General features: G+C 46.1%; 2 pseudogenes; one reads left to right on the top strand and one right to left on the bottom strand.

Moving 5' to 3' along the window:
- Nucleotides 1-3,590: 3,590 nt before the first annotated feature.
- The window catches only part of LOC121273568, a 54,856-nt pseudogene continuing 35,641 nt past the window's right edge, over nt 3,591-22,805 (bottom strand).
- On the top strand, nt 5,799-22,472 carry LOC121273648 (annotated as a pseudogene).

Below are 22,805 nucleotides of genomic sequence, written 5' to 3'. Positions count from 1 at the left end.
CACACTGATAGAGAGACAGGAAGGTGCTAAGGACTGACTGGGAAATGGGCCTCCAACCAATCAGGGCACGGGAGGGGGTGACCGGGGCTGATGGTGACCCGACCCCCGGGGTTCAGTGCCTCTGTGTCCAAAGCAGAGAGTCACAGGAACAGGGCACAGAGGAGCCAAAGAGAAACCATTTGGGTCCAGAACATTGTGCACATATTTTTACTCTGGTTGTCTTTGATCCTCAAGTAATTTTCTGGGTTTTTTTAACCATGTTCAATTTCATTAATTAACTTTTATCTGTAAAATTATTTGATTTTGCTGGACTTTTCATGATTAGATTTCTGCACTTTAGGGAAAGTGGGTGAGAGGGGTTGGCAGGCTCTTTAACAGAAAGTGAGTCCTTCTAAGGTAATTGGCAAAGGAGCCAGAGGGAGTGATGAGATTTTATTTTTGACACAGCAATGTTAGAAAATGGGGTTCAGGGAGTCAATTAATCCTTTATCCCCTTTTGCCAAACTCTGAAATGATTCACAGTGATAACCCTTATTGGTGACAGTGGTTAGATTTTATTCAGTATAAATAAGACCTGACACATGCTCATGTCTGAGCAGTAGTATCAAAGTGCAGCAGCATTACCATTACACTCTGGGTAGATGCACCATCTCCACGTAAATGCTCCCTGGTCTGCCCCAGATGCCATGGCACCAGTCAATGCAATATGTAAAACCTCTACAAATCTCTGTGCTCGGGGAATCCCTTCTGATACTTTTTTACATCACGAAGTCTATGGAGATTGATTTAACCCAATCATTTCTGAGCTAACACTTGAACAGATCAATTACAAAACCTGTCATTGAACCATCTGTACCTGCCCAAGCCACATCAAACTCTCAAACAACTGGCTTCCCACACTCCGTCCCCGGTACAGGGAGTCAGCATTCCCATGCCAAGCAGTGAAAACATGGTGGCCTTGACACCCAGGTGTTCTCTAGGATTCACTCTTGTTTTCTTTGTCCTCTGGGAACTGTTCATCTCCCTGTTCCCACGTAGCAAGCTGTCTGTTCTCAGCTCTGCCAGATTTCTGCTGAAGTTTGGCCCCTTTTACATCTTTCGGATCAATAAAACATTTGGTCAATGAAGACCCAAACCACAATATCCCATCCTGTCACCTGTCAACCATCCTCAACCAGAGAGTAATCACAACAGCAATAAAAACAGAAGTGTAACAATCAAATTAGAAATAAATGCACAGCCAGTCATAATTTTTAATTCAGTGTTCACTAATTAGCAAGAAAACCCGAAGTAGGGGGTACCCCTGGATTCTTACAGTCCACACCTTGAGGGGGAGGAGAACTTTCTCTCCGACCCCTCACTCAATTTCACTCCATTATTTTCCAGTTCTGTTCTGGCCCCGCCTGGGGTAACATCTACTTGACCTTTTCTTCTCCTGAAGGAGCGCCATGAGTTCTGGGTTACTGGTACATAAAGACATATGCTTCCAGCAACAGATCAAGCATGGATGTAAAAGTTTCTCCAGCTCTCTCCTTACCGCTGTCCAACTTGTGGACAGTTCTCACTCAGTATTATTTCTCCAAAGCCCTCAATTGACCCAATCCAAATCTTTATCTCTGTTAGTTCAATTTTAGTCACTTTTTGACCATGACCAGTGTGTTTAATTCTGTACTGATTGTTTTACAGTCAGTTTCTCTCTGGAGAATGTGTCAGTGCTTTGATGATGTCAAAATATTGTCTCATTCTCATTACATTAACCATTTCATGTCATGTTGTTTGTCAAGTAGCTGGGTATGTTTGGGACCCATTCTTCAGTCCACTTCACCATGAATTTACGCATGCTATTGTCTTCACCTGTAACAAATCACATCTGCACACTCACACCAGTATCCCAATGTCAGGCCTGAACTTCTGAACTTTCAGGTGCGCTTATCAAAAGATCAAAGTGAGTGTCTGTCTTTGCTTATCTCCCCCTGTTATCATCCTGATAGTTCAGGTGGTGGCCTGGCTGTCAAATGTGGTTTTCTTTAAAACAAAATTCATAGGTAAGGATGTAAATATCTCCCAGAGAATCTATCAACTTATTCATCTCATCTACACCTCCCTGGTTTTCACTAGAATGTAGGTGGATACCAGATTGATACATTCCACTGATCACCCGGGTGAGTTACTCCAATTCCTTTACTGTCCAATACAATATATTCATCATATCTTTACGACAAAAATCAAACATTCCCGATTGATTTCAGGCATTAACATATTGTTTTATTTATTTTAGATGTCAGGCTGGGGTTGTTTTCCTTAAATCCAGGCGGTTGAGGGGAGATTTGATAGAGGTGTACAAGATTATGACAGCTTTAGATAAGGTGGATAAAGAAAAGCTGTTCCCATTCGTTGATGGTACAAGGAGGAGAGGGAAACAGATTTAAGGTTTTGGACAGGAGATGCGGGTCAGGGGTGCGGGTGTGAGGTGGAATATTTTCACACAGCGAGTGGTAATGACCTGGAACTCGCTGTCTATGAGGTGGGGCGGAAGCAGAGACGATGAACAACTTCAAAAGCCAATTGGCACTTGAGGGAAATATGGGCTTGATGGGCTGAATGGCCTCCTTGTGTGTCCTAATGACTCCATGATCCAAAAAGAGAAATTTCAGCTGCTCCAGTCTCTCCAACTAACTATCCCTCATCCCTGGTGTCACTCTCGTAAATCTCCTCTGCACCTTCTCTAAGAACATCACATCTTTCCTAAAGTATGGGGCCCAGATATTGGGTTCCATTCTAGAGGGATAGAATTGAAAAGCAGGGAGGTTATGTTCAACGTGTTTCGAACCATGGTTAGACTACACTGGGAGTACTGTCAACATCTGTGATCTCCATTTAGAGAAAGGAAATAGAGGCACTGGAGAAGGTGCAGCAAAGATTCACAAGAATAATAGCAGAACTGAGAGCATTAAACTCTCAGGAAAAGCTGGGGCTGCTTTTCTCTAGAAAAGAGAAGACTGAAGGGTGACCTGATGAAAGTCTTTAAGATGAGGAAGGGGTCCAATAATTTAATAGGGATTTCATGAGAAACCTCTTTACCCAGCGAGTGATGAGAATGTGGAACTCCCTCCCACAGCAAGTGGTTGAGGTGAATAGCATGAATATATTTCAGTGGCAGCTCGATACATACATGAGGGAGAAAGGATAGAAGGATATGCTGATCGGGGGAGATGAAGAGGTGTGAGTGGAGGCTCATGTGGAGTATAAATACTGATATCGACCAATTGAGCTGACTGGCCTGGCCCTGTGCTGTAGACTCAATGGAACTGAGTCAAATATATTTATTTTCGATCTACCTGTAGTGGTAGGAAAAAGATAATTTACCATCCAGGATAAAACAAATGTGTTTCATCGCTGTTGCAGATCAATTCAATGGAAATGTGCACTCCCAGGCTTAAAGATCATCACTGGAAGCAAAGTTGTGAGACCGGCCAGTCCGGCAGAAAGAAACCCTCCGACCCTCCCACTTCACCCAGTGTCAGAATGAACATGGTTCAGTCCTGGATGTGATTAACAGCAGCAATAACAGCAGAATCCAACCCCTGGAATCACTCGTGAACTCGCTGGTGTCTCCGCAGGCTGGATAAATGAACAAATCCCTTCCCACACACAGAGCAGGTGAATGGTCCCTCCCCAGTGTGAATTCTCTGGTGTTTCTGCAGGCTGGATAACTGAGTGAATCCTTTCCCACACTCAGAGCAGGTGAACGGCCTCTCCCCAGTGTGAATTCGCTGGTGTGTCTGCAGGCTGGATAACTGACTGAATTTGTTCCCACACACAGAACAGGTGAACGGCCTCTCCCCAGTGTGGATTCGCTGGTGTGTCAGTAGGTTGGGTGACTGAGTGAATCCCTTCCCACACTCAGAACAGGTGAATGGTCTCTCCCCGGTGTGAACCCGCTGGTGTGTCAGCAGATGGGATGACCCAGTGAATCCCTTCCCACATTCGGAGCAGGTGAAAGGCCTCTCCCCAGTGTGAATGCGATGATGAATTTCCAGCTCAGATGGGAATCGGTATCGCTTCCCACAGTCTCCACATTTCCACGGTTTCTCCATCGTGCGGTTGTCCTTGTGAATCTCAAGGTTTGACAATCAGTTGAAGCCTCAAACACACACGAAATTCTTGTACAGCCTCTCTGCACTGTGATTTTTTTCAGGCTGTTTAACTGGTTAAAGCTCTTTCCACAGTCAGTGCACTGGAAGAATCTCACTTAGGTGAATGTATGTCTCGGTGCTTTTCCAGTCACGATAATATTTAAAATCTTTTGAAGCAGACAGAACAAACATTTCTCCTTCCAGATTCAAAGCTTGAGAGTATTCGAATTCCGATGAATCAAGCGACTCTGTCAGATCTTGACATGATGTTTGTTTTGAGATTTTTGTCTGAAAATCCTCCCCTTTTGATATCCTGTAAAAAAGAGTTTGTAAAAATCAGTAGATCATAACATTTTAGAACAGAGAATTCTAGTTCATGTGGAACATTCTTTCTTCTGTCATTCCCCAAAAGGTGTGAATCTTTGTCCCACACACTGTCGCTCCATTTTCACTCTGCTGTACCTTAAATACACCCTCCCAATTCTCCCGATTCATGCTGATTGACAGATCCATGCTCATCACCTCCTCTTCAGGGCACAGAGACCTGAAAATCTTCAAGCAGGTGGTTGACCATATATGTGTCTATTTTAAAGCATGAAAAATGTGTCATATACTGCACTGTATCATTTGCTTAAGATACAAAGAGAATGTGAAGAAGAACTTTATTTACCTCCCAGTAGGACAAGGGCAGCAGATGCATGGGAACACCACCACCACCACTTGCATGTTCCCCTCCAAGCCACTCACCATACTGACTTGGAAAGATATCAGCTGGTCCTTCTCTGTTGTTGGGTCAAAATCCTGGAAATCCCTCCCTAAAAGCAATGTGGCTGTACCTCCACCACATGGACTGCAGCGGTTCAAGAAGGTTGCTCAACACCACCTTCTCAAGAGCAATTAGGGATGGGCATTTAAAATGCTGGCCTAACCAGTGACATCCAGACTCTGTGAAAGAACAGAATGAAAATGTAGACAGCACACAGTCATGACCTGGAACTTAATGCCTAAGGGGTGGTGGAAGCAGAGAAAATCAATAAGTTAAAAGTGAAATTGGATGGGCACTTGAAGGAAACTTCTGGGAGAGAGAATGGAGATACTGAGGGTGAATGAGACCGATTGGATTGCTCTCCAGAGAGTTGGCACAGACTCGAGTTGCTGAATGGAGTCCTTCTGTGCCATAATGACTCCATGACTGGAAATATCTGCAGCACTTTATTACAAGACTAGAAAAGAAATGGAAAGGGGGAGAAAAGAAAGTGTTTTACTCACAGATGTTGGACACAGGAGGAAGTTTTAGTCTGTGTGAAGCTTAATCTTCATTCACACAAAGCCCGCGCTCTGATCGCTTGGAGCAGAGTCCTTCCGGTCCTCCGGCTCTTCCCATTGGTCAACCCCTCAGCATGAAGGTAAGGGGCGGGCTCCTCCGCACATGCGCAGCCTCCCCTGTCCGAGTGGCTTCTCGCTCTGGCCGGAGCAGGTTGCCTGGAAACCTTGGTTCGAGGCAGGGTAGGGGGAGGGGCAACAATGGGTGGGGGCGGGGCTCCCGTGTCCGCGCGCCTGGCCTGCAGACTGGAATCCGATGACGTCACCGCGGAGCAGAGTGATTCCTATTGGCTGATTCAGGCAGGGTTCCATTGTGGACGTCACAATGCGGATGTTGGACAATGAGCTTCAGACTGAAACTTCCTCCTCTGGGCAACATCTGCGAGTAAATTAATGTTTCCCCCTTTCCATTTCTTTTCTCATTCTGGGGGCAAATTGTTGACTTGCAGGAACTGAAGGGAAAGGAAGTGAATCCAGGGAGGGTGCAGACTCTGGAAAGGTTGGCCCAGGTCTCTCTCTCTCTTAAAGACATTGACATCCTTTGCTCCCTCAGCTTGACATATTTATTTGTCTGGCTAAAAGGCTGGTCTCTCTCCTCATGTTCACAGTTAAAGGGGTGGTTTCCCCAAGAGATGGCTGACATTTAAAGGGACAACTTCCAGGTGATTTACTGTCCTGTATTTTAAGGGATTGCTCCTTATTTTGCCTTTCCTGTATTTCTAGGGCAGCCTGTGGGAAACTGATCGCTGGAGTGTCCAGGGTGAGTTTGAGTGATTCGAGTGGGACGGTAAGTGAGTGAGTTGGCCAGCAGAGAGATGATGATGATGTTGTGACTGAACAAGATAAGTTTTAAGTTTAACGACACAGTTGGAGTCAATTCACCAACTCAAGTCCCTGCTGACTCTGTGGAGCAATCCAGTCAGTCCCATTCCCCCTCTATATCCCCATTCCTGTGCAAGTTTATTTCCTTCAAGTGCCTTTCCAATTTCATTTTGAAATCATTGGTCATATCTGCTTCCACCACCCTCGTACACATTGAGTTCGAGGTCATCACAACTCGCTGCTGAAATACAGTTCTCGCTCACAGCCAATGTGTCTCCAATCATGTAATAGAGTACCATACATTTTAAGTACAGTATGATTGGGTGTATACCGGGTAGATTAGATTTAGAATGGAGAGAGTGTAGCAGAGTGAGAATACAGGGACTGTGTGGGATGGAGATTTACAGCTTTTGGGGAACGAGAGAGGGTACAGTGTGCTATCAGCTGGAAGACAAAGGTAGGGTTCTAAATGTATACTTTGTGTCGTTGAGAGGGGCAACGTGGGTTTGGAAATCAGGTAGAAGAACAGAAATTAGCATTTAAATGGAGGAGGTTCTAAGTAGCCAGACAGGATTAAAAGTAGATATATCTCCAGGCTCAGATGAAATGTATCCCAGGGTGCTGAGTAAGGCAAGGGAGGAGATAGCAGGGGCACTGGCAATAATTTTCAATACCTCTCTGGCCACAGGAGAGGTGCCAGAGGACTGGAGGACAGCCAATGGGGTACTGTTATTCAAGAAGGGAGGAAGGGATAAACCAGGGAACTACAGGCCAGTCAGTCTAACCTCAGTTGTGGGGAAACTATTGGAAGCAATTCTGAGGGACAGAATTAATCCACACTTGGAGAGGCAGGGATTAATCAAGGACAGTCAACATGGTTTTGTTCAGCGGAAGTCATGTCTGACCAATTTGATTGAATTTTTCGAAGAGGTGACCAGGTGTGTAGATGAGGGCAATGCATTTGACATAGTCTACTTGGACTTCAGCAAGGCATTTGATAAGGTACCACATAGGGGACTGATAATGAAGGTAAGAGCCTATGGGATCCAAGGCAATTTGGCAAATTGGATCCAGAATTGGTTGAGTGGCAGGAAGCAGAGGGTGATGGTTGAGGGGTGTTTTTGTGACTGGATACCTGTGTTCAGTGGGGTTCCACAGGGATTGGTGCTGGGTCCCTTGCTGTTTGTGGTATATATAAACGATTTAGACTTGAATGTAGTAGGGCTGATCAGTAAGTTCGTGGATGACATGAAAATTGTTGGGGTGGTAAATAGTGAGGAGGATAGCCTTAGATTACAGGAGGATATAGACGGGCTGGTCAGATGGGCTGATCAGTGGCAAATGGAATTTAATCCAGATAAGTGTGAGGTGATGCACTTGGGCAGGACAAACAAGGCACAGGAATACATGATGATTGGTAGGACCCTGGGAAGTACCGAGGATCAGAGGGACCTTGGTGTGCATATCCACCGGTCCCTTAAGGTAGCGGGACAGGTAGATAAGGTGGGTAAGAAGGCTTATAGGATAATTGCCTTTATTAACCGAGGCATAGAATATAAGAGCAGAGAGGTTATGCTGGAACTGTCAAAAACGCTGGTTAGGCCACAGCTAGAGTATTGCATGCAGTTCTGGAATCTGCATTGTAGGGAGGATGTGATTGCACAAGAGAGAGTGCAGAAGAGATTTACCAGGATGTTGCCTGGCCTAGAGAGTTTTAGTTGTGAGGAGAGATTGGATAGACTGGGGTTATTTTCCCTGGAGCAGAGGAGTTTGAGGGGGGACATGATTGAGGTGTATAAAATTATGAGGGGCATAGATAGGGTAGACAGGAAAGAACTTTTCCCCTTGGTGAAGGGATCAATAACTAGGGGGCATAGATTTAAGGTAAGGGGCAGGTGGTTTAGAGGGGATTTGAGGAAGAATTTGTTTACTCAGAGAGTGGTGGGAATCTGGAACTCACTGCCTGAAAGTGTGGTAGAAGCAGAAACCCTCATAACATTTAAGAAGTATTTGGAGTGCACATGCAATGCCATGGCATACAAGGCTATGGGCCTAGTGCTGGAAAATGGGATTAGAATAGTTAGGTACTTGTTTGACTGGCGCAGACGCAATGGGCTGAAGGGCCTTTTTCTGTGCTGTAGACCTCTATGACTCTATGAGAAATTAGAATTGCCTGCTCTGAATTTCTATCCTATACTGACAGTGATGATTTTTGTAAACTCCCTTTACAGGATATTAGAAGGGGAAGATTTGCAGACAGAAATCTCAAACCAAATGTCACATCAAGATCTGCCAAACTCATTTGACTAAATGGGACCTGAATATCATTGGTTCTTTGAACCAAGCAGGGGAAATGTTTGTCTGTTCTGTCTGCTTCAAAAGGTTTTAAGCCTCAGTGTGACTGGAAAAACACCGAGACACGCACACACCCAAGTGAGAGTGTTCCAGTGCACTGACTGTGGAAAGAGCTTTGCCTTGTTACACAGCCTGAAAAAACATCACCTTTCACAGTGAGGAGAGACTTATACATGTTCTGTGTGTGGACAAGGCTTCAACTAATCGTCGGACCTGGAGAGACACAAGGGCACGAGCACCATGGAGAAACCGTGGGAATGTGGGGACTGTGGGAAGGGATTCTGTTCCCCATCAAAGCTGGAAACTCATCGACGCAGTCACACAGGGGAGAGGCTGTTCACCTGTTCTGACTGCGGGAAGGGATTCAAAGCTCCATCTCAGCTGGAAACTCATCGGCGCAGTCACACTGGGGAGAGGCCGTTCACCTGCCCTGACTGTGGGAAGGGTTTCACTCAGTTATCCCACCTGCAGAGGCACCAGCGAGTTCACACCGGGAAGTGGCCATTCACCTGCACTGAGTGTGGCAAGATATTCAGACAGTTATCCAGCCTGCAGTCACACCAGCGATTTCACACTGGGGAGAAGATGCCATTCGTCTGCTCTGTGTGTGCGAAGGGATTCGCTCACTCATCCAACCTGCTGACACACCAGCGAATTCACACCGGGGAGAGGCCATTCACCTGCTCTGAATGTGGGAAGGGATTCAGTAATTCATCTGACCTGCAGACACACAAGGGAGTTCACAGTGGGGAGAGACCATTCACCTGCTTCCAGTGTGGGAAGGGTTTCAGTGATTCATTTAACCTGCTGCGACACCAGAGAATTCACACTGGGGAGAGGCCGTTCACCTGCTCCGAGTGTGGGAAAGGATTCACTCAGTTATCCAATCTGCAGTCGCACCAGCGAGTTCACACCGGGGAGAGACCATTCACCTGCTCTGAATGTGGTAAGAGATTCAGGAATTCATCCACACTTCAATCACACCAGCGAGTTCACACTGGGGAGAGGCCATTCACCTGCTCCGAATGTAGGAAGAGATTCAGTAATTCATCCGACCTGCAAAAACACAAGCGAGTTCACACAGGGGAGAGGCCATTCCACTGCTCTGACTGTGGGAAGGGATTCAGCCATTCATCCAACCTGCAGAAGCACATGCGAGTTCACACAGGGGAGAGGCCGTTCACCTGCTCTGAGTGTGGGAAGGGATTCAGTCAGTTATCCAACCTGCTGACACACCAGCGAGTTCACACCAGGGAGAGACTGTTCACCTGCTCTGAGTGTGGGAAGGGATCCAGTCATTCATCCAGCCTGCAAAAACACCAGCGAGTTCACACTGGGCAGAGGCCATCCACCTGCTCCCTGTGTGGGAGGTGATTCACTCATTCATCCCACTGGCTAAGACACCAGCGAGTTCACAAGAGATTACAGGAGTTGTATTCTGCTGTTATTGCTGCTGTTAATCACATCCAGGACTGAACCATGTTCAATCTGACACTTGGTGAAGTGGGAGGGTCGGAGGGTTTCTTTCTGCTGGACTGGCCGGTCTCACGACTTTGCTTCCAGTGGCTGATGCTCTTTGAGCCTGGGAGTGCACATTTCCACTGAAATGATCCACAAAAGCTGATGAAGGACATTTATTTTGTTCTGGACAGTAAATAGTGTTTTTCCTACCACGACCGGTAGATCTGAAATAAATACAGGAAATTTAGGAAAACTCAGCAGGTCTGGCAACATCTGTGAAGAGGGAGAAACAGCTAACATTTCGAGTCCAATATGACTCTTCTTCAGAACTAAGGAGAGGGGGAAATCTGATGGGGTTAATACTTCGGAGAAAGTGGGGAGGGTCAGATAAAACAAGAGGGAAAGTCAGGGATTGGTTAGAGGGCAGGCGAGATTAAATGACAAAAATATCATGGGACAAAAGGCAAAGGGAGAAGTAATGGTTGTGGTAAAGAAACAAAACATTGGTCCAGAGTGAGTGTTAATGGCAGAATAAAGGACAGCTCTGTCTGAAAGCAAAAACATGAAAACAAGACGCAGATTGGCACTTGGTAAAAAAGAATTAAAACAGAGAACAGAGTTGACAGTCTGAAGTTGTTGAACTCAATGTTGAGTCCAGAAGGCTGTAAAATGCCTCATCGGAGGATGAGGTGCTGTTCGTCCAGCTTGTGTTGGGCTTCTCGGGAACATTGCAGCAGGCCGAGGACAGAAATGTGAGCATGAGAGCAAGGTGGTGAATTATAATGGCAGCAACTGGAAGGTCAGGGTTATGCTTGTGGACTGAGCAGAGGTGTTCCACAAAGAGGGCAGCAAGCAGGGGACAGATGAATTAAAGAGAAACCATTTGGGTCCAGAACATTGTGCACATCCTTTTACTCTGGTTGTCTTTGATCTTCAAGTAATTTTCTGTTTTTTTAACCATGTTCTGTTTCATTAATAAACTTTTATTGGTAAAATATTTGATTTTGCTGGAGTTTTCATGATTAGATTTCTGCACTTTAGGAAAGTGGATGAGAGGGGTTGGCAGGCTCTTTAACAGAAAGTGAGTCCCTCTAAGGTCATTAACAAAGGAGCCAGAAGGGGAGATGAGATTTTATTTTTTGATGCAGCAAGTTGTTCTGATTGGCCTGAAAGCAGATTCATCAGTATCTTTCCAAAGGGTAAATACTTGAAAGGCAACAATTTGCAGGGCTGTGGGGATAGAGCAGAGCGCTTGGATGAATCAGAGAGTCCTTTCAAAGAGAGGGCAGGGGCATGATGGGCCGAATGGACTCCTTCTGCAGCCTGGGAATCTGAGCCTCCTGCAGGTTAAAAGGAACAGATTTTATTTCAGCCTCTTCCCTGTATCTGTATTTAAAGAGACGGGTTTCTGTTCAGCTCTGAGTGACCGATATAACAATGTCTCCACTCCTCTGTATATTTAAATGTGGAACAAAGCCTTTCATGGCCAATTATTGTCAACAGCCTTCCTGTAGCTCTCACTGGACACAGCAAGAAAGTGTTTGACTGCTTAACAATAGCGGAGTCCCCTGAAATAATTCAATCAACACAACAAAAATAACCTACATTTATATAGCATCTTTGAACATCCCAGGGAGATTCATAGGTTTGATTACAAAACAGAATTTGACACCGAGCCACATAAAGAGATATTAGGTCAGATGACCAGTAGCTTGGTCAGAGCGGTAGGTTTTAAGGAGTGTCCTAAAGGAGCAAAAAAGATAGAGGGACAGAGAGGTTTAGGGAGGGAATCCCAGAGCGTGGGGTGCAGGCAGCTGAAGACACAGCCCCCTGGTGGTTGTGCAATTGAAACAGAGGATACTGAAGTGGCCAGAATTGGACGAGCACAGATGTCTTGGATGGTTGCAAGGATGGAGAAGATTACAGAGATGGGGAGAGTGTGTGTGACCACATGGTGATGTGAAAAAAAGGAGGCTGTAGAGGGATTTGAAAAGAATGGGCCTGAATTTAGCTCAATCAACATCCCATTCACTTTTCCAGAGGTAAATTGGGCCCAAAGAGCAGAATTTTAAAATCGAGGCACTGCTTGAATGGGAGCCAATGTTGATCAGTGAGCACAGGAGGTGATAGGTGAACGGGACTGAGTGTGAGTTGGGAGATGGACAGCAGAGTTTCTCTATTGAAGAAAACTGGTCCAGTTCTGTACATTTCCCATCACACCGCCTGTGTCTTGTTTCTGTATTTGATTGGCTCAGATTTCACGTGAAGGGACCAGAACTGTATCAAAAGCTCAGACAAAGATAGACGAATATCCCAGAAAGAAATATTGGAGGCAAAAGATAACAGAGGGAGCAGTCGGCAAAATCTGTAAATAACAGATAAGGAGGATGGGGGCAAATTGAGTCACCTCCAAATGTGGTTTAGAAAATCCTCTCAGACACCATCTCGGGAGCTCACTGAACTGAGGAGCCACCCTGGAAAAGAGACATTTTACCAGACTTAAATTTCCCTGCAGTGAGAAATGTGTTCTGTGTTTGAAATCCCATCACCATGTTTTCTATCGAACCCCTGGACACTGTCAGAGGCCCTCAGCTCCAGAATCGTGGGGTTTTGTAGAGACCTCACACTGTGAACTCTTCAGGTGCACCTTTGTGGACAAAGTGGGTGTGTTGAAGCTGTGGAGCTATTATCATCTGTCTCTCCTGCTCATTAGTCTCTTCAGGATGTTTCTCACCCTCTGGACTTTCCCATGTACAAACGCCTCTTTAATATCTTCTCTCACCTTTAAACCCCTCAGCCCGTCCTATATTTATTCCAAAAGGGATTTATTCTCATGCCGCACTCCCCAGGTTTTCCTGCCACCCTGCTTTCCATTCAGGAGCTGACATGTCAATCTCACACTCACCTCCCCACAAGTATTGAGGTGCCTGCCTGGTACAGGTGTGTGTGTGTGTGTGTGTGTGTGTGTTTGATCTGTGTTATCACCAAACTAAACTCACGCAATTACTTCAGCTCGAGTACTTCAATGATTCTATATGGTCAGAAGAACAGAGAGAGACAATTGATAATAAAGGATCCAATTCTAAACGGGGTGCAGGAGCAGAGGGAACTGTGGGTATAGGGGCACAAATCACTGAAGGTGACAGGGCAGGTAGACAGCACGGTTAATAAAGTAAAAGAGATCCTGGGGGTTTATAAACAGGGGCTTCGAATACAAAACCAGGGAAGTTTATGAGTATAAAGTAGTGATTCGGGCTCCATTGGAGCATTATGTCCAGTTCTAGGCACCACAGATTGGGAAGGATGTGAAGGCTTTTACAGAGGGTGTGGAAAAGATTCACGAGGACGGTCCCAGGGATGAGGAACTTCACTGACACGGATAGATTGGAGAAGCTGGGGTTGTTCTCCTTGGAGAAGAGAAAATTGGAAGGAGATTTGATCAAGGTATTAAAATCATGAGGGGTCTGGACAGAGCAGAGGGAGAGAAACTGTTCCCATAGGTGGAAGGAACGAGACCCAGGTGACATTGGTTTAAGATGGTCGGAGAAAGAAGCAACTGCAACACGAGGAGAAACTTTATTCCAAAGCGAGTGGTTCAGATCTGGGATACAGTGTCTGAGGGGCTGGTGGAGGCAGATTCACTCATGGTTTTCAGCAGAGAATTGGATCATTTTCTGAAGAGCAGAAATTGACAGGGTTATGGGGAAAAGGTGGGGGGAGTGGCTCTGGGTAAGTTGCTCTTGCAGAGAGCTGGCACAGACACAATGGGCTGAATGGCCTCCTTCAGTGTTGTAACCATTCCATGATTCTAGAACACCAGCTCACTGATTCTATTCAACACAGCATGACGGTGGGTAGCACTCTCACCTCTGAATCAGAAGGTAGGGGTTTTAAATCCCCACTCCCGACACTTGAGCCCCCATAATCCAGGGCCCACACTCCTGGTGCCAGTCCTGAGGGAGAACTGTCCTGTCAGAGGGACCATCTTTCGAGTGAGACATTAACCCGAGGGCCCCATCTGTCCTCTCAGGTGGATGTACAAGACTGAATGGTCAAAATTGAAAGGAGAGCAGGAGGGGAAGGAGTTCACCCCCCCGGTGTCCTGGGGCCCGATATTTATCCCTCAACCAACATCAGTAAAAATAGATGATGTGGTCATCATCACGTTGCTGTCTGTGGGATCTTGCTGTGCACACATTGGCTGCCACGTTTCCTGTCGTGTCTACACTTCAGAAAGAGCTTCATTGGCAGTGAAACGCATTGAGATGCCCTAAGGTGCTACATAAATGCAAGTTTCTTTTTAAACTGACACACTCCTATCCTCACAGACAGATCGTCCAGCAAGAGCTTGAGCCAGCACGAGCCAGCTGATGAGTGGGGGCAGGAACTCCCAGTGTGGACCGAGGCTGCTTCCCTTCAGAGGACACTGAATCCATTGTGGGAAGTGGCCATTTAAAGAGGGTACCTTGACTTGCTGGTCTGAGAATCCAGCCCTTTTCGCCCTGTGTAATGCTGGCTGAGAATAGACATCGGGGCTGCTCAATGTACTGAAAGTGACTTGCTTTTGTTCTCTTTGTCTGAAACCAAACTGGAAGGAAAGGGATAAAATTCTGAAACGTCACAAAGAGAATTCCAGACATTATTGACATCACTGTACAGATTACAGACACACATTTATTTATCTGTCATCACAAAGTCTCACAGCACAGAAGGAGACTATTTGGCCCATCGTGCCTGTGCTGGCTCTTTGAAAGATTGACTCAATTAGTCCCACTATCCTGCCCTTTCCCCATGAGCCCTGCAAACTAGTTCACTTCCAAGATTTATCCAATTCCCTTTGTTGAATTTGTTTCCACCAGCCTTTCAGGCAGTGCATTCCGGATCACAACATCTCACTGTGTCAAGATTTATCTTCCTCATTTCCCCTCTGGCTTTTATGTCAATCACCTTAATTATATGTCCTTTGGTGAACGACCCTAATACCAATGGAATGTTTCTGTTTATTTGCTTGATGTAAACAGTTCATATTCTTGAACACCTCTATTAAGTCATCTCTGAGCTTTCACTGCTCTAAGGGGAACAACCCCGGCCTCTCCAGTGTGTTCACATAACTGAAATTTCTTATTCCTGTCTCCATACTAAATCCCTGCACACTTTCCAAGACCTTGACATCCTTCCTGAATTGTAGGGCCCATATATGGGGCTCATTTCTAGAGAAATAGTATTGAAAAGCAGAGAAGTCAGGTTAAAATTGTATCGAGCATTAGGTAAACCACACTTGTAATATTGTGAACTGTTCCAGGTGCCCATTATTTTCTAAAGGGCAGAGAGGAACTCGAGAAAGTGCAAGAAAGATTCATAAGGATGATCCTAGAACTGAGGGTGTTTCAGTTACAGGATGGATTGAACAGGTTGGGAACTTTTTCCCTGGTAAAGAGAAGGCTGAGGGCTGACTTCATGGAGAACTTTCAGAGTAAGAACAGGTGTAAGAGGGTTGATGTCATCAAATCATCACCGCTGGTACCAGAGCAAAATTCAGAATTAATAATTGTGGTTTACATTGAACATGTTTCTCCCTCTCAAACTCAAAATCTCTGTCTCCCGCACACTCCCTCCTCCCGACGGCTTGACACACTAATTCATGCTACTATCCTCCTCCTGATTTTTCCTAATTCTCCTCCCCTGAAGGTGCTGACTCACGGGTTCAGTTTCACACTCACCTATTGCCCTCCCCAATATGTCACCCATGTGTCTAAATCTTTACACCTGAAGTTAACAAACTGTTTTGCTAAGGGAAACAAAAACAGAATTACCTGGAAAAACTCAGCAGGTCTGGCAGCATCGGCGGAGAAGAAAAGAGTTGATGTTTCGAGTCCTCATGACCCTTTGACAGAACTTGCGTTCGAGTCCAAGAAAGAGTTGAAATATAAGCTGGTTTAAGGTGTGTGTGTGGGGGGCGGAGAGATAGAGAGACAAAGAGGTGGAGAGGGGTGGGGGGTGGGGGGGTGTGGTTGTAGGGACAAACAAGCAGTGATAGAAGCAGATCATCAAAAGATGTCAACGACAATAGTACAATAGAACACATAGGTGTTAAAATTAAAGTTGGTGATATTATCTAAACGAATGTGCTAATTAAGACTGGATGGTAGGGCACTCAAGGTATAGCTCTAGTGGGTTTTTTTTTATATAATGGAAATAGGTGGGAAAAGGAAAATCTTTATAATTTATTGGAAAAAAAAGGGAAGGGGGAAACAGAAAGGGGGTGGGGATGGGGGAGGGAGCTTACGACCTAAAGTTGTTGAATTCAATATTCAGTCCAGAAGGCTGTAAAGTCCCTAGTCGGAAGATGAGGTGTTGTTCCTCCAGTTTGCGTTGGGCTTCACTGGAACAATGCAGCAAGCCAAGGACAGACATGTGGGCAAGAGAGCAGGGTGGAGTGTTGAAATGGCAAGCGACAGGGAGGTTTGGGTCATTCTTGCGGACAGACCGCAGGTGTTCTGCAAAGCGGTCGCCCAGTTTACGTTTGGTCTCTCCAATGTAGAGGAGACCACATTGGGAGCAACGGATGCAGTAGACTAAGTTGGGGGAAATGCAAGTGAAATGCTGCTTCACTTGAAAGGAGTGTTTGGGTCCTTGGACGGTGAGGAGAGAGGAAGTGAAGGGGCAGGTGTTGCATCTTTTGCGTGGGCATGGGGTGGTGCCATAGGAGGGGGTTGAGGAGTAGGGGGTGATGGAGGAGTGGACCAGGGTGTCCCGGAGGGAGCGATCCCTACGGAATGCCGATAAGGGGGGTGAAGGGAAGATGTGTTTGGTGGTGGCATCATGCTAGAGTTGGCAGAAATGGCGGAGGATGATCCTTTGAATGCGGAGGCTGGTGGGGTGATAAGTGAGGACAAGGGGGACCCTATCATGTTTCTGGGAGGGAGGAGAAGGCGTGAGGGTGGATGCGCAGGAGATGGGCCGGACACGGTTGAGGGCCCTGTCAACGACCGTGGGTGGAAAACCTCGGTTAAGGAAGAAGGAGGACATGTCAGAGGAACTGTTTTTGAATGTAGCATCATCGGAACAGATGCGACGGAGGCGAAAGAACTGAGAGAATGGGATGGAGTCCTTACAGGAAGCAGGGTGTGAGGAGCTGTAGTCGAGATAGCTGTGGGAGTCGGTGGGTTTGTAATGGATATTGGTGGACAGTCTATCACCAGAGATTGAGACAGAGAGGTCAAGGAAGGGAAGGGAAGTGTCAGAGATGGACCACGTGAAAATGATGGAGGGGTGGAGATTGGAAGCAAAATTAATAAATTTTTCCAAGTCCTGACGAGAGCATGAAGCGGCACCGAAGTTATCATTGATGTACCGGAGAAAGAGTTGTGGAAGGGGGCCACAGCTATCTCGACTACAGCTCCTCACACCCTGCTTCCTGTAAGGACTCCATCCCATTCTCTCAGTTCCTTCGCCTCCGTCGCATCTGTTCCGATGATGCTACATTCAAAAACAGTTCCTCTGACATGTCCTCCTTCTTCCTTAACCGAGGTTTTCCACCCACGGTCGTTGACAGGGCCCTCAACCGTGTCCGGCCCATCTCCCGCGCATCCACCCTCACGCCTTCTCCTCCCTCCCAGAAACATGATAGGGTCCCCCTTGTCCTCACTTATCACCCCACCAGCCTCCGCATTCAAAGGATCATCCTCCGCCATTTCCGCCAACTCCAGCATGATGCCACCACCAAACACATCTTCCCTTCACCCCCCTTATCGGCATTCCGTAGGGATCGCTCCCTCCGGGACACCCTGGTCCACTCCTCCATCACCCCCTACTCCTCAACCCCCTCCTATGGCACCACCCCATGCCCACGCAAAAGATGCAACACCTGCCCCTTCACTTCCTCTCTCCTCACCGTCCAAGGACCCAAACATTCCTTTCAAGTGAAGCAGCATTTCACTTGCATTTCCCCCAACTTAGTCTACTGCATCCGTTGCTCCCAATGTGGTCTCCTCTACATTGGAGAGACCAAACGTAAACTGGGCGACCGCTTTGCAGAACACCTGCGGTCTGTCCGCAAGAATGACCCAAACCTCCCTGTCGCTTGCCATTTCAACACTCCACCCTGCTCTCTTGCCCACATGTCTGTACTTGGCTTGCTGCATTGTTCCAGTGAAGCCCAACGCAAACTGGAGGAACAACACCTCATCTTCCGACTAGGGACTTTACAGCCTTCTGGACTGAATATTGAATTCAACAACTTTAGGTCGTAAGCTCCCTCCCCCATCCCCACCCCCTTTCTGTTTCCCCCTTCCCTTTTTTTCCCAATAAATTATAAAGATTTTCCTTTTCCCACCTATTTCCATTATATAAAAAAAACCAACTAGAGCTATACCTTGAGTGCCCTACCATCCATTCTTAATTAGCACATTTGTTTAGATAATATCACCAACTTTAATTTTAACACCTATGTGTTCTATTGTACTATTGTCGTTGACATCTTTTGATGATCTGCTTCTATCACTGCTTGTTTGTCCCTACAACCACACCCCCCCACCCCCCCCCCCCCCCCCCCCACCTCTTTGTCTCTCTATCTCTCCGCCCCCCACACACACACCTTAAACCAGCTTATATTTCAACTCTTTCTTGGACTCGAACGCAAGTTCTGTCGAAGGGTCATGAGGACTCGAAACGTCAACTCTTTTCTTCTCCGCCGATGCTGCCAGACCTGCTGAGTTTTTCCAGGTAATTCTGTTTTTGTTTCGGATTTCCAGCATCCGCAGTTTTTTTGTTTTTATCTCTGTGTTTTGCTAAGGGGGCGTCACAATCAAATCCAGTGACTATCCACATGCACTTTGTGTCAGGGTGAGGTCACTACGCCCCCCACACCCACTTTCCATCCCAGTCCCAGGAGTTTGGAAACTGGGCTCTGGACGAGTAATGGCGACCGCAGCTCCCAGAATCCCTTGCGCTGGGGAAACCGCTCTATCCGCAGCGCGGGCGGGCGCCCCGGAACTGCGCGAGGAAGAGGGGGGGGGCTGCGCATGTGCAGTGAATGGCGTTTCCCATTCGCCAACCGCTCAGATCGTCATGGGGGTCAAAGGGTCTCCCGGCACACAAAGGCTTTCGGTGCCCATTGTCTTCATGCGAGAGATTGACCAATGGGAAAAGTTGGAGGACCGGAAGGACTCTGCTCCTCCAGCCAATCAGAGCGCGGGCTTTGTGTGAATGAAGATTGAGCTTCACACAGACTAAAACTTCCTCCTGTGTCCAACATCTGTGAGTAAACCACTTTCTTTTCTCCCCCTTTCCATTTCTTTTCTCATTCTGGGGGGAAATTGTTGACTTGCAGTAACTGAAGGGAAAGGAAGTGAATCCAGGGAGGGTGCAGACTCTGGAAAGGTTGGCCCAGATCTCTCTCTCTCTCTCTCTCTCTCTTAAAGACATCGACATCCTTTGCTCCCTCAGCTTGACACATTTATTTGTCTGGCTAAAAGGATGGTCTCTTTCCTAATGTTCACAATGAAAAGGGGTGGTTTCCCCCAGGAACTGACTGACATTTAAGGGAACAGTAAATTCATTTAGGACAGAGATATGTCTAGTTATGTGTTATATGGTGCATCGTAGATATTTTATTTATGGTCATTTAAACTTAATGTATTCTGATTTCTAGTCTTGTAATATAGCACTGTAGCTGAGTTATATATATCCAGTCAGAGTCATTATGGCACAGAAGGAGTCCATTTGATAATTTGAGTCCATGCCAACTCTCTGTAGAACAATCCAGTCAGTCTCATTTCCCCTCTGTATCCCCATTCCCTTGTAAGTTTATTTCCTTCATGTGCTCATCCAGTTTCATTTTGAAATCATTGATTGCCTTCTCTTCTACCACCCTCGTAGGCAACAAGTTCCAGGTCATCACCACTCACTGTCAAAATTAAGTTCTCCCTCACACCCCATTGTACCTCTAATCATGTAATAGACTACTTTATATTACACACATTTTTAGTGCAGGACTATTGGGTGCATATTAGGTACGTCAAAGTGAGTATGGAGAGCACATGATGTTCCACAGAAACTAAAATAGTCTCTTCTGCGTTTCTATCCTGTTGCAACAGTGATGATTTATCTAATTTCCTTTTACAGGTTATCAGAAGAAGAGGATTTGTGGACAGGAATCTCAAATCCAAATGTCACTTCAGGATCTCAGAGTCATTAGATTCATGGAACCTGAATATTATCAGCCTTTGAATCTAGAAGGAGTGATGTTTCTTTGTCCTACCTGCTTGTGGAGATTTTAAACATCTGTCTGACCAGGATAGCACCAAGGCGCACACACCTGAGTGAGAGTGTTCCAGTGCATTGACTGTGGAAAGAGCTTTAACCAGTTACACAGTCTAGTAAAACATTGGACCATTCACAGCAGAGAGAGCGTACTTATATCCTGTGTGTGGAGGAAGCTTCAACTAATCGTCAAACCTTGAAAGACACAAGGACACCCGCACCATGGGGAAACCGTGGAAATGTGGGGACTGTGGGAAGGGATTCAGATCCCCCTCTGAATTGGAAACACAACAACGCAGTTACACTGGGGAGAGGCCATTCACCTGCACTGTGTGTGGGAGGGATTCACTCATTCATCCAACCTGCGGACACAACAGCGAGTTCACACTGGGAAGAGGCCATTCACCTGCTCCGAATGTGGTAAGGGATTCAATCAGTTATCTCACCTGCTGACACACCAGCGAGTTCACACCAGGGAGAGGCCGTTCACCTGCTCTGAGTGTGGGAAGAGATTCAATGATTCATCCAACCTACGAACACACCAGCGAGTTCACTCTGGGAAGAGGCCGTTCACTTGCCCTGAGTGTGGAAAGGGATTTACTCAGTTATCCCACCTGCTGACACACCAGCAAGTTCACACCGGGGAGAGACCATTCACCTGAGTGTGGGAAACGATTCAGTGAATCATCCAACCTGCTGACTCACCAGCAAGTTCACACCGGGGAGAGACCATTTATCTGCGCTGAGTGTGGAAAGGGATTCACTCATCTATCCACACTGCTGACTCACCAGCGAGTTCACACTGGGGAAAAGCCGTTCACCTGCTCTGAATGTGGGAAGGGATTCAGTCAAATATCCAACCTGCGGACACACCAACGAGTTCACAGTGGGGAGAGACTGTTCACGTGTTCTGAGCGTGGGAGTGGATTCAATGTTTAATCTGCCCTAGTGAGGCAGCAGAGAGTTCAAATTGAGGAGATACCATTCACCTGCTCCATGTATGAGAAATTCACTCAGGCATCAACTCTGCTGAGACACCAGTGAGTTCACAAGTGTTTACTGGGGTTGGATTCTGCAGTTATTGCTGCTGTTAATCATCCAGGACTGAAAGATGTTCATTCTGACACTTGGTGAAGTGGGAGGGTCGGAGGGTTTCTTTCTGCTGGACTGGCCGTTCTCACAACTTTGCTCCCAATGGGCTGATGCTCTTTGAGCCTGGGAGTGCACATTTCCACTGAAATGATCTGCAAAAGCTGATGGAATACATTTATTTTATTCTGGATAGTAAATAGTCATTTGGTAGTATAGAACTTGAGTGTTGCTGAGAAAAGAGACATGTCAAAGCTTTTCACCTTGCACTCATCAGGACTCTTCGCAAGAATACCAATATAAGCAGAAAACAACAATTTATACTGCATGAGAAGAGAGTGCTGATTGGTTGGCAAGCGGACTCTGATTGGTAGCGATGTTGCCATGGAGAATACACCAATTACTGGTGACTGACAGTTGTTGTTTTCCCTTCACATTAGTTTTCTTGCGAAGTGTCCTGATGATGCCAAATTAAAAGCTTGGACAGTAAATTATGTTTTTCCCACCACTACAGGCAGATCTAAAATGAATATAGACAGTGCTGGAGAAACCCGGCTGCTCTGGAAGTATCTGAGGAGAAAGAAACAGAATTAATGTTTCCACTCCAACATAACTCTTCTTCAGAAGTAAAGAGAGGGAGAAATGTGATGGGTTTGATGGTGTTGAGAAAGTGGGGAGGGTCCAGTGGAGCAAAAAGCATGTCAGGGATTGGTTAGATGGCAGGCGAGATTAAATGACCAAAATATGCAACAAAAGACAAAGGAAGTGATAATGGTTGTAGTAAAGAAACAAAGCATTGGTCCAGAGTAAGTGCTAATGGCAGAATAAAGGACAAATCTGTTTGAAAGCAAATCATGAAAACGAGATACAGACTGGCTCTTGACAAAAAAAACACTGTGTCTCCTGTCAACACAACATAGCCACACAAGATGGCCACCGATACCCGTATGCACATGTGCAGTTGTTTGTGTGAGCGCTCAACACCAATAATGTCATTGGCTGGAAGCAGCTGCAGTAAATGCATTCCGATTAAAAACATTGGAAAGTAAAACCACACATTTCCATGGTTATTATTAACAAAACTACATACATTACAGATTGTGGAAGAGAAAACAGTGGATTGTATGTGACCCTATGTTCAAAAAATAAACAGAGACAAGTGCAGAGAACAGTAAAATGTTTCAGGTATTGATGAGTGAGCTGCCAAGGTTTGTATATAATAGAACTGAAAACATGACATGGGCAAAAAGCTAAAGGAAATGACTGAGGGGAAAATGGGTATTGGATTTTGTTCTGAATGAAATAGCCCTTTCTGGGTCCAAAATCCACTCTCTAGGATTGTTCATTGAATTTTAT

Source organism: Carcharodon carcharias (genome assembly GCF_017639515.1).
Source record: "Carcharodon carcharias isolate sCarCar2 chromosome 27 unlocalized genomic scaffold, sCarCar2.pri SUPER_27_unloc_1, whole genome shotgun sequence".
Lineage (NCBI taxonomy): Eukaryota > Metazoa > Chordata > Chondrichthyes > Lamniformes > Lamnidae > Carcharodon > Carcharodon carcharias.
Note: the sequence above shows the minus strand (reverse complement) of the source record. Positions and strands in the feature narration are given on the sequence as shown.